Genomic DNA, 11,428 nt, shown 5'->3' with positions numbered 1-11,428 from the left:
TCAATTATCAGGGGCCACAGACATGTCAGTTACCAGGGGCCACAGACATGTCAATTATCAAGGGCCACAGGCATGTGAATTATCAGGGGCCACAGACATGTCAGTTATCAGGGGCCACAGACATGACAGTTACCAGGGGCCACAGACATGTCAGTTATCAGGGGCCACAGACATGACAGTTACCAGGGGCCACAGACATGTCCGTTACCAGGGGCCACAGACATGACAGTTACCAGGGGCCACAGACATGTCAGTTATCAGGGGCCACAGACATGTCAGTTATTAGGGTCTAATAAAATAATCGTAATAGTCTGAAAATAAATGCACACAAATTATTATTATGATTATTATTAATATTGTTTTATGCTGTTCTGTACAGATCCATGACATTGTATATACACAAACATTTGTTCACAACAAACTCAACAAACCAGCTATGAATAATAATAATAATATTAAGAAGTTTAACTATAATATTAAGAAGAAGTATAACAGCAATTATAATAATTTATTATTATTATTCATAGATGGTTTGTTGTGAACAAATACGTGTATACGTATGGACTATATATTAATATATATATATATATATATGGATCTGTATGGCAGCATGTTTGTCATTTAATTGTTTTGTGTATAAATATAATCCAGCATTTCTCTGGATGCAATGATATTTTCATGTTCTTCTTAATGCAGATACATATAGTTTATGTAATATAGATATTTGTAAACCCAGCACCAATGAATGGTCAGTCCAGAGGAAATAAGGTATCTTTTCAAAGATGTTTCACTCTCCAGAATCATAGCGGTGGGTTTGAAGTCAAAACCATATAGATTTATCAGATTTAATAAGTCTGATTTACTAAAGTAGCTGTCTGAGAATATTTACTAAAAACTGAATGGAGGCCTGGAGGTTTACATTATTTATCTGACCCAAGTACAAAAAAAAAAACATGTTTAAATATTTCATCTGGACATGGCTGGATAATTGAATTTTTTAATTTTTGGTTGTATTTTATTTTTTGGTTGTTTTTTTTTTTTGTAGTGAACATTCCCAAATCCTTACGTAAATCATTCTCAAATGATTTATGTATATTAGCAATATTTAGAGGCTGGTTTACTAAATGAATTGAGAATATTCACACAACCTAGTGTATGACTAACCGCTTCAATTATCCAATCTTCTGAAAACAAAATTATTTTTTTATTTTTTTTTTATATATTTTTCATCTGCATATTCTTGGATAACAAAATAATTATTCAGTAAATGTATTTTGTGATGGTTCTCAACCCCTTTAGTAAATGAGCCTGAGCTATTAAACGATTACACTCTCTCTCTAATATATATATATATATATATATATATATATATACACATATATAATAAAGTATAAATAAATACATATATATATATAGCATATTATATATATTTAATATATATAATATATTTAATATATTTAATATATAAATATATATATATATATATATATATATATATATATATATATACATATATATATATATATATATAACAAGGTTTTTTATTGTACTGGGCCAGGGCAATCACAGGGCCAGACAGACAATATACCCCCCAAAAGACATTAGGAGGATTTGGAGGTCATTTGGTAATAGCTGCCAGCGGGTGCCCATATTTTTTTATTTGCAGAAATAGTCCTTCATCTGCTGCATTACAGTGATTGCATACTTCTGATCTGTAAATTAATTAGTAAATTACGTCATTCACTTATGTAATAAACATTTTTTCCATCACTTTCATCTTTTTGTGTACGCTGCAATACAATACACACTCACTACAATGAATGCATTGCAAAGTGAGGCCTTTGGTACAAAGTTCCATGTGTGAATCGTATCAATTATTACAGTAATAGAATTGGTTAATTTACTAAATGCATAAAGACTGAGCACTTTGTAAAATAAGTTTCACTTTTCAAGGGAAATTTCTTTTAACTTCGTGAAAGAGGTGCAGCTCTGCTAACTTTCATCATTCAGTCATGTGCAAGCAAAAGAATTTTCCTTGCACACAATTGGGTATTCTTTGTAGAAGTGAAATTGCGCCGCACCTCTGGGGAAGATTCCTTTGCAAATTGCAACTTCTCTTCCAAAATGATCAGTCTATCTCAATATTGCCAAATTCTTATGTGCCGATAACACCTGAAATGATTGGACAGAATGATAAATGCTCACAGTATACGTTTGGCGCAGCGCAGAAAAGCGTTTCTGTCGCTGCAGATTGTGATCAGGTGGTAGTGTGGTTGTTGAACTTGTCGCTGCCCCCCCCCCCCTCCACCCCCCGGTGTCACCCGCTGCTGTTGTTCTTCCTTTGTGTTGATAAGCAGTGATAGGAGCCCAGCACGCCGTCTGTAAATAGCCCGGCCAGGCTGAACAATAGCCGCGCTCATCCTGTTTGTCATCCACTCCAAACTCCTCCGAATCAGCGGATTTTCCTGCCCGATCCTTCCAAAAATAGACTCCCCTCCAGTATTTTAAGGCACAGGCGGCGATCCTTATTTCTTCCTGAGAAGCAATATAAAAAACAATCGTGTCCCTAATAACTGCCAAAGCATTTCCCTTTCCAATATTTGTCCGCCTTTATCTGCTGCGCCAAGGAGCGCTCAGTGACGCAAATCCGCCCCGACCCCCCAAAATACCGCAAGGAAGGATTGTGCGGCACACACAGTGCTGGCCTTTCATCTGATTATCCTATGTGCTGAGAAGGACAAGGAAACCATTACAGGGCCTCAAAGATGAGCCCAGCTAATCACTCCATTATCTGGGGGGGGGGGGGGGGGGGCTGAAGATATAGCGCCTGCAGATACCGGAGGGAGGATTCATGGAAAGGGAATGGGGAGACTTTCCGTCTCAGAGCTTCATAAAGGGGAAAGTCTATTTGTGTATGAAGTTGTTACACATTAACACTTATATAGTGTATGGATATCTCTCTGATTGTAGAACATCAGATATTTGTACCGGAGGCAACAATATTGTCTGTAGACGTGTCTTCATAGAACAGACAATTGTTTGTATCTCTGTATGCTGGAATATTACAAGCGATTTAACTTTCCATCAAGACATTTTGTGATCCACAATTATCTTCTCTTATTTGTATCCTTTTCTGTATCTGTTTTACTTTCTTTCTTTTCCTTTCTTTCCTCATATTCTGTTCTCCTTACTTTTTATATTTTCTCTTTTTTCCACCCTCGCAATCATCTTATTTCTTCTGTATATTTTATTTGCCCTCTTGGTATTAATATTATAGGAACACATGTATAGGCTGATTTATTAAAGTAGTTGAGAATCCTTGCTAAAAAAATAATAATAACAATAAAAAAAAAAAATGTATTGGAATATTCACTTCAATTATTCATTCATGCGAAAACATTTGGGTTTATTTTGAACACCTAGTCGTGTGCAGATGCGTTTCACATGAGTCGATAAATAAAGTGAATATTTTAAAGTGAATATTTGAATATTTAAAGTGAATAATAATAATAATTACACATTATTTATTTCTTTATTAAATATTCTCAACCCCCTCTCTTCTGTTTTTTTTTTCCTCACTATTTCTTCCTCTGTCTCTCCAGTTCTTCCTCCTCTCAATTTATCGCTCTCTCTGCCTCTTTCTTCTATCTATCCTATCTCTCCCTCTCTGTCCCCTTTCACTCCTTCTCTTTCTCTCTAAGTTCTTGCTCCCCTCAAAATCGCTCTCCTCTCTTCTCTCTCTCTCTCTCCCCCTCTTCTCTTCTCTTCTCTTCTCTTCTCTTCTCTTCTCTTCTCTTCTCTCTCTCTCTGTCTGTTCTCTCTCCCTCTCTCTTCTCTCCCTCTCTATCTCTCCCCCTCTTTTCTCTCTTCCCCCTCTTTCTCCCCCCATCCGTTCGCTCTTCCCCCCTCTGCTCTCTCTCTCTCTCTCTCTCCCTCTGTTCTCTCTCTCTCTCCCCCCATCTGTTATTTCTCTCTCTCTCTCTCCCTCTGTTCTCTCTCTCTCTCCCCCCATCTGTTATTTCTCTCTCTCTCTCTCCCTCTGTTCTCTCTCTCTCTCCCCCCATCTGTTATTTCTCTCTCTCTCTCTCCCTCTGTTCTCTCTCTCTCTCTCTCTCCCCATCTGTTCTTTCTCTCTCTCTCTCCCCTGTTATCTCTCTCCCCACTCTGTTCTCCCTTTCCCCCCTCTGCTCTCCCCCCCCCCCCCATCTGTTCTCTCTCTCTCCTCTATTCTCTTTCCATTTCTCTCTCTCTCTCTCTCTCTCTCTCTCTCTCCCTCCCCCCCCTCTCTCTCTCTCATTTCTATTCCACAGATGACCCTGCTCTGTCTCACAACCAGTCTCATGTCTAGATCACAATTATGAAGATTCCTGCCCCATTCTCTCTATGCCCCAGCCTTGTCTATTGTGCTCCTCCACTGACATCATGTAAACATGGGTCCCCCCAGAAACAAAACAGTCATTAATCCTCCTGGTTAATTGCACCTTAATAGAAGCTCTGTCCAAACATGGGCATCTTCTCAGATGAAAATGTAATAAATGGCTTTCCAAGCTTTGCCTGAACTCCTGTCCTCCCCGACCAAGGTTACCTTGTGTAAGAAAATCATCATTTCACACAACTTATTAAAAGCTTCCTGATGTGTGTGACCCATTACAGGCCTGCTCAATATTTGTTTACATAACTGAGATTATTCAGCATGCATAAGGGGGAAAGATTCTTATAGGCCATCTATAGGGGGAATGTGATCAGAGCCTCAGTGCACCAAGAGGCATTAAGCACAGAGATTGTATGACTAATTATCGCCTCAATTATCTCAACTCATTAATGATTACTTAATCCATCCACATTCCTCATTCGATGTAAGTTATTATAAACACGCAGTGCCAGTTTCTCAGGATGAGAAGATACCTATATCCCATATGGAAGATTACCATATTATATTTTTACAATGACAAGAAACCTTATTTAGATATAGTATATATACAGTATATCTATCTATCTATCTATCTATATAGATAGATAGATAGATAGATAGATAGAGAGATATAGCTAGATAAATATATATATATATATATATATATATATATATATATATATATATATATATATATATATATATATATATACATAATATACATATAGATAGATAGATAGATTACATTTAACTGTACTATATATTTTAGCTGGGCCATATCTGACAAATAATGGATTGAAGTAATCAATGGCTTGAGAATATACAATATTATTATACAATATATACTTCTTTATCTATTATGCATTATTCATCTTCTTTTTATTTTTGTTTGAATTTTTTTCTCTTTCGATTTAAAGTTCTTTTAATTGTATTATTTTCCACATTCTGACCTATTGAACTTATGGTTATTTTAGTATTAACATGTATTAGTATCGTAAGTTTATGTCTGTGTACTGATTGTGATAATGCCAGAATTAGAATATTTGTATTATTTATAATAATCACCAGTGCGATTTTATTATTTCGTTTAGTTATTTGTGAACACAAAGGAGGTGACCTAAATGATCTATAGAGGCTGCAAAGTGAATGTAAAGAAAAAGGGAAAAACACATTTTTTTTTATTTTTTGCAAACACATGGTTGGATGTTCATAGTGAACCCTATTTACAAATTTTCATTTTAGTAGGTGAACAGCTTAGTAAGTTAGTAAGTCGCCTAATGTATATTCAGTCTTACAATTTAGATCATCAGAAATACCATGATTTTTTTTTTTTTTTTTTGCTCAGTGTTTAAAGGGAAAATACTTTCTATACAACACATCACACATTCTGTTTTTAGGTATAACATAATATCCATCAAATATTTATCAATGAACAATAAAGGGTCTATTCATCGACGTTTTCACACATTTTTCCAATGTAAAGTTACATTGAAAATATATGGAATTTGGATGCTAGCTACATTGGTGAAGACACTGATATATCATACTTGAAAACAGTTAAGCCAAAGTTGACTTTTAGAATTGTACCCAGACATGGCAATGGTTTTGTGTTCATCTAAATACAGAAAAATATAGACATGCAATGAGAGTGGCACTATTTATTTAGCATGGGCACCTTTATAGATCAGCGCGACTTTCCGCCATGGAACTACACATCCCAGATTCTGTGTCCTGTGTTCTGGCTGGGCTTTGTAGTTCCACTTCTACACCCAACTGATTCTGGGAAGAAGCATACTTTACACTCTGTGCAGTTCTCTACAACTGCAAATTTAAGCTCAAATATTGTAAATGGATGGAAATAAATAATAATTCAGTGTTGTATAGGACCGTCTGGAAGAAGATTGCTTGTGGATGTGGAAAATCATTATAAAGCTGGTGCGGGCAGCCTGTTATGGAGAGCCACACCTGCGCGATGTGCAAACATTGATCTCTGTCGCCACCTAGAGGTAGACTTGCTAACAGGCGAAGATTAAGTAGCAACCAGACAGGTGAGTATATACAGTGTTGGAGATTTACTAAAACTGGAGAGTGCAAAATCTGACGCAGCTGTTCACAATAGCCTATCAGCTTCCATTTTTTTTTTGCCAAAGCCTTATTGAACAAGCTGAAGTTGGAAGCTGATTGGCTACTATGAACTGCTGTGCCAGAGTTTGCACTCTTTCGTTTTAGTAAATCAACCCTATTATGTACTAATAATGGTTATTATTACCTTTTGGTTGAGAAGCCACCTAGCTATACAAAGACTCTTGTGTACCTTTGTATTGTTGCAATAGAAGCAGAGAGGGTTTTGTCTTTTTTTTTACTATTTTGATATGTTTAGAGCAAATGAACTAGCTTGTATTATTAAAGTATTACTAAAGGCATAACCTTATTTTAAGTTTTGGATAGTGCTGGGAGGGATTAGAACACCTGTCAAGCTTTTACTGCTGTTTGTGTCACCCTTTCTATTTGTCCTGTATAATTTTATTAAAGTCAAGAGTGAAAATCCCAAATTTTGGGTTGTCACCAGAACAGGACTAGAGGGGAAATCTTGCAATGGGTGCACTAGTTCTGGTGGTGATAACTAGGGATTCCCTCACCTTGGAAGGATTTTCTCTGACTTCCTGTTTTAGCTATGGGACAGGAAGTGAAGGGACATATCTCCAATGGGACACAGATGGCAAAAAATAATCTGACGGGTTATAACCTTCCTTTTTTAATGTAAATAACTACATTTAAAAAAAGACATACGCAGATGAAATACATTTGTGGGATCTACCATGGGTGCTACTAAATATTGGCTACTCTTTTTAGCCAGCCTTGTGGTTAAGTTTTCCCTGTCTGAAAGAGCAGCCAGAATGCTGATATTACTTTCCACAGTGAAGTAAAATAATAAAGATTGATCATTCCAGGCTATAATTGGACAACATAATGAAGAATAATCAGTTTTTTTTCTACTATGCAATACAGTTGGGATCAATCAGCTTATAGTACTGCTCCAGCATTGACGTGGTATTAAAACAAAAGCATCAGCCTTACTGCCAAGCAGTTAGCCTTTTCAGAAAAGGCCACCAATGGAGTCCTTTTTTATTTCTCTAATAGCAAGCTTCCATTAAGTAAATACATCATAGAGGAAACTCTGAAATTTACTTTTCTGCAAAAACAATCCTTGAGGTAACCCACAGTGACTTGTCACATGACAAAATGCCTAGGTATTTGGCTATGCAATCTTTCCTGTTGGATTATCAGAATTTGGAATTCTAATGCTCCCCTCCTGTAAGGCTTACTGTGGCTGCCAGCCTGATCTTATCTGAATAACAGTTTCCATGAAAAGTGTGCCTGTCACCTGCACATATTTCTGTCACTCACATATTATGGATGCTAAACCAATTTCCAGTAACTAAAAGCATCACTGATGTATCCCTCACTGTTATCCCAATGGTAGCAATGCATTGTCAACTGAATTTTTTCTGTTTGATGAAAAAAAGATCAGCAGTTTTTCTTAGATTGGTCAGTAAAAAAACAAACAAAAAAAACAAAAAAAAAAAATAGATATGGCACGTGTACAAAACTGGAGGAAGAAAGCAGAATTTTCCATCTGTGGCAATAAACACTCAATATCACAAAGGGAGGATTTCCAGCTTGTTGGAAAGTACCCCAAAGCAAATGCAAACCTTCTATCTACAGAATGCATTGTTTTTATATCACTGTCAACCATCTGACCAATATCAGACGTTGGAACACAGACCCCTGTGATATGACCGTGCCAAAAAAGCACTGGTAAAAGCCTGCTGAATCTGGCTGAGAGGAAGAACAAATTGAGAAGACATTCTGGGGTTGATCTACTAAAGGCAAATAGACTGTGCTTTGCAAAGTGCAGTTGTATTCTGCAAGGGCAGTTGCTCCAGAGCTCAGTAAATGGGGAAAGCTTCACTTTGCAAATAATACCCAATCACAGACAAGGAAAATAAAAATAAAAACAGCATTTTTTTCTTGCACATGATTGGATGATTGAAGTCAGCAGAGCTCCTCCTCCTTTATTAAGATCTGGAGTAATTGCTCTTGCAGAATGTAACTGCCAACCAGCCGTTGTCATTATACTGCAGCAGGTTGGCACGGCTACGTGAATAGGTGTTATAGGTATACGTTGGCTGCTTTAAGAGCTCTAGGGGGCGTGCACATGGCGCCGGAGCCAATGCGCGTGACCGGAGGCCGCGATGTCCGCCGGCGACCCATGATCACTCCTCAGAGAGCCAGAATGGGGATCTGTCAATGTAAACAGTTCTGTCAGGGAAGTAGAGAGAGATCTGCTGTTCCTAGTGATCAGGAACAGTGATCTCTCTCTCTACTCCCTGTCAGTCCACTCCCCTCACAGTTAGAAACACCTCCCTAGGGAACACTTAACCCCTTGATCTCCCCCTAGCGTTAACCCCTTCCCTGCCAGTGACATTTATACAGTAATCAGTGGCTATTTTTAGCTCTGATCGCTGTATAAATGTCACTGATCTCAAAAAAGTGTCAAAAGTGTCCGATCTGTAATGTTGCAGTACCGCTAAAAATTGCTGATCACCGCCATTACTAGTAAAAAAAAAAAATGTATAATAAAAAAATTCCATAAATATATCCCTTATTTTGTAGACGCTATAACTTTTGTACAAACCAATCAATATATGCGTATTGCATTTTTTTTTTTAACCAAAAATATGTGGAAGAATACATATTTGCCTAAACTGATGAAGAATTTTTTTGTTTTTTTTGTTTTGGACATTTATTATAGCAAAAAGTAAAAAATATTGTTTTTTTTTTTAATTTACACTTTTTTTTGCTTATAGCGCAAAAAATAAAAACGGCAGAGGTGATCAAACACCACCAAAAGAAAGCTCTATTTGTGTGAAAAAAAAGGACATACATTTTGTTTGGGTATAACGTTGCACAACTGCGCAATTGTCAGTTAAAGAGACGGAGTGCAGTATCGGAAAAAATTGCCTGGTCATTAAGGGGGTAAATTCTTCTGGGGCTGAAGTGGTTAAACCTTTCAGTATAGGCGGGTATGCTATTTTTGTCATTTCCAGAGTTAAGCTTTAAAGTTTTGAAAACATAGAGAAACCCTTGTCAGGTTTATTTTTATTTTTTTGCTACACTACTCTAATTGGGGAGATGGCCATTCACTTTTTGTCCCATAGACGCAACAAAACGCATGAGCATATCTCTCTAAAATGAAGGCACATTCCCTCTTAGACACATGTCGCTTAGATAAATATCCCTATTGAAGGATTCCTCTTGTCTTTTATTTTGGTGACAATTGGAACATTTTGGATGTCTTATTACGTTCTAACAATTTAAAAATTTTTTATTTATTATTTAAATATATATTTTTTAATATACAGTATATAGTAAGAAATAAATTGAAGGTAGGCAAGCCTAAAGTTATCCCATTCCTCCTAAGAGGTGAAGGGACAAATCATAGATGAAGAACAGCATAATGACAGCTAAAGACCTCTAGTGTGTCCCTGCACCAAACCCAGGCAATAAATGAAAAATGGCAATCACTACAATCAATTCTTTTGACAGAGAATTTCACAGAACATTTACCAGCTAGTATGAAAAAAATCTACACTGTTGGAACAATTTAAAAACATTTTAGTTGGATGCATTTGCAGAACATTTTTGTATTGTATTGTTCAGTGAAGCCAGCTACACATGCCTAACGCTGCCCAGATAGGTAACAAATAATCGTACAATCACAGATTCAATCAACATTGAAAACATTGAATTAATGAAATTCATTATTTTTCAAAGCAGTAACTAGGTGTGACTTAACTCAGAACAACAACTGTACTTGTCCAGGGAGTGGTAAGGCTGTGAGGGACAGTACCAGAGAGGAGATGAGTACTACAACCAGAGCGCCCCCCTCCCGCGTAAAAAAACAAAAACACTTAGGCAATAAAAAACATGAAGCTAAGCTTTAAAAATTTATACATTTCAGTTTTTTTAACACCTGTTTTTCCTATATATGCCTTCTTTATTTTACAAAATAAATCTATACTGCAATGAATTCCCAGAGCTCTGTGGGTTAGCTGAAAAGTCAGCACATCATACACTACCTGCTTTTTGGCTTACTTAGTCTGATCAAAAGCTCTCTTTTTAAAAATAATAATAAATAATAAATATCACTACTACTGATATTACCAGGACTTTAGATGGTGAGTCTGGATGAGCTGTTTTAAAACTCTAAGGAAGGCACAAGGATGCAGAAATGTGGGATTTATAATTGAGGCTCATTGATTTCAGAAGTGTGGTGAGTTTGAACCCCAGAGGGGAGTGTGACACACGTGTGGAGTAATTTGGTGGAAGGATGCACTATCATCAGACAATATTGCTATCACCATTGTGTATTTGGACTTTCACTCCTTTATCACCATCTGACACTGCTTCCAGTGCTGATCATTCAGTGTTTCAATAAGTTGTTTTACTTATGTTATATTGGACATTGAGATATATTTTACCATTTTATGAGTGATAATAGCACTGCTTGCTTATGATGAATGATATTTAATGACATTTTGTGTCTATGAATTTTATTTATTATATTGGAAATAAATGAAGAACTTATATACACTACACATTCCTTTAAAATTAGATCTATACCCAAAACTCATATATGCTCTAATTCTAACATTTGCAATTGTATTAAAACTGCATCTTTTATTTAAAGAATATCCTGTGATCCCACCATAGAGGTCTTTGTTTAGTTTGTACACAAAATATTGTTTGTATCAGTATTCCTATTATTATCCTGTTTCCCCGAAAATAAGACCTAGCGTGATTGACGGTGATGGCTGCAATATAAGCCCTACCCCCCAAATAAGCCTTGTAGGTCTTATTTGCAGGGTAGGGCTTATTTTCGGTGGAAACAGGGTAGGGCTTAGATGGGGGGTAGGGCTTATATTGCAGCCAACACCGACAATCACGTTAGGT

Source organism: Lithobates pipiens, unplaced genomic scaffold, assembly GCF_037356315.1.
Source record: "Lithobates pipiens isolate NorthernLeopardFrog02 unplaced genomic scaffold, aLitPip1_a1.2 Scaffold_18, whole genome shotgun sequence".
NCBI classification, from domain to species: Eukaryota; Metazoa; Chordata; class Amphibia; order Anura; family Ranidae; genus Lithobates; species Lithobates pipiens.
Note: the sequence above shows the minus strand (reverse complement) of the source record.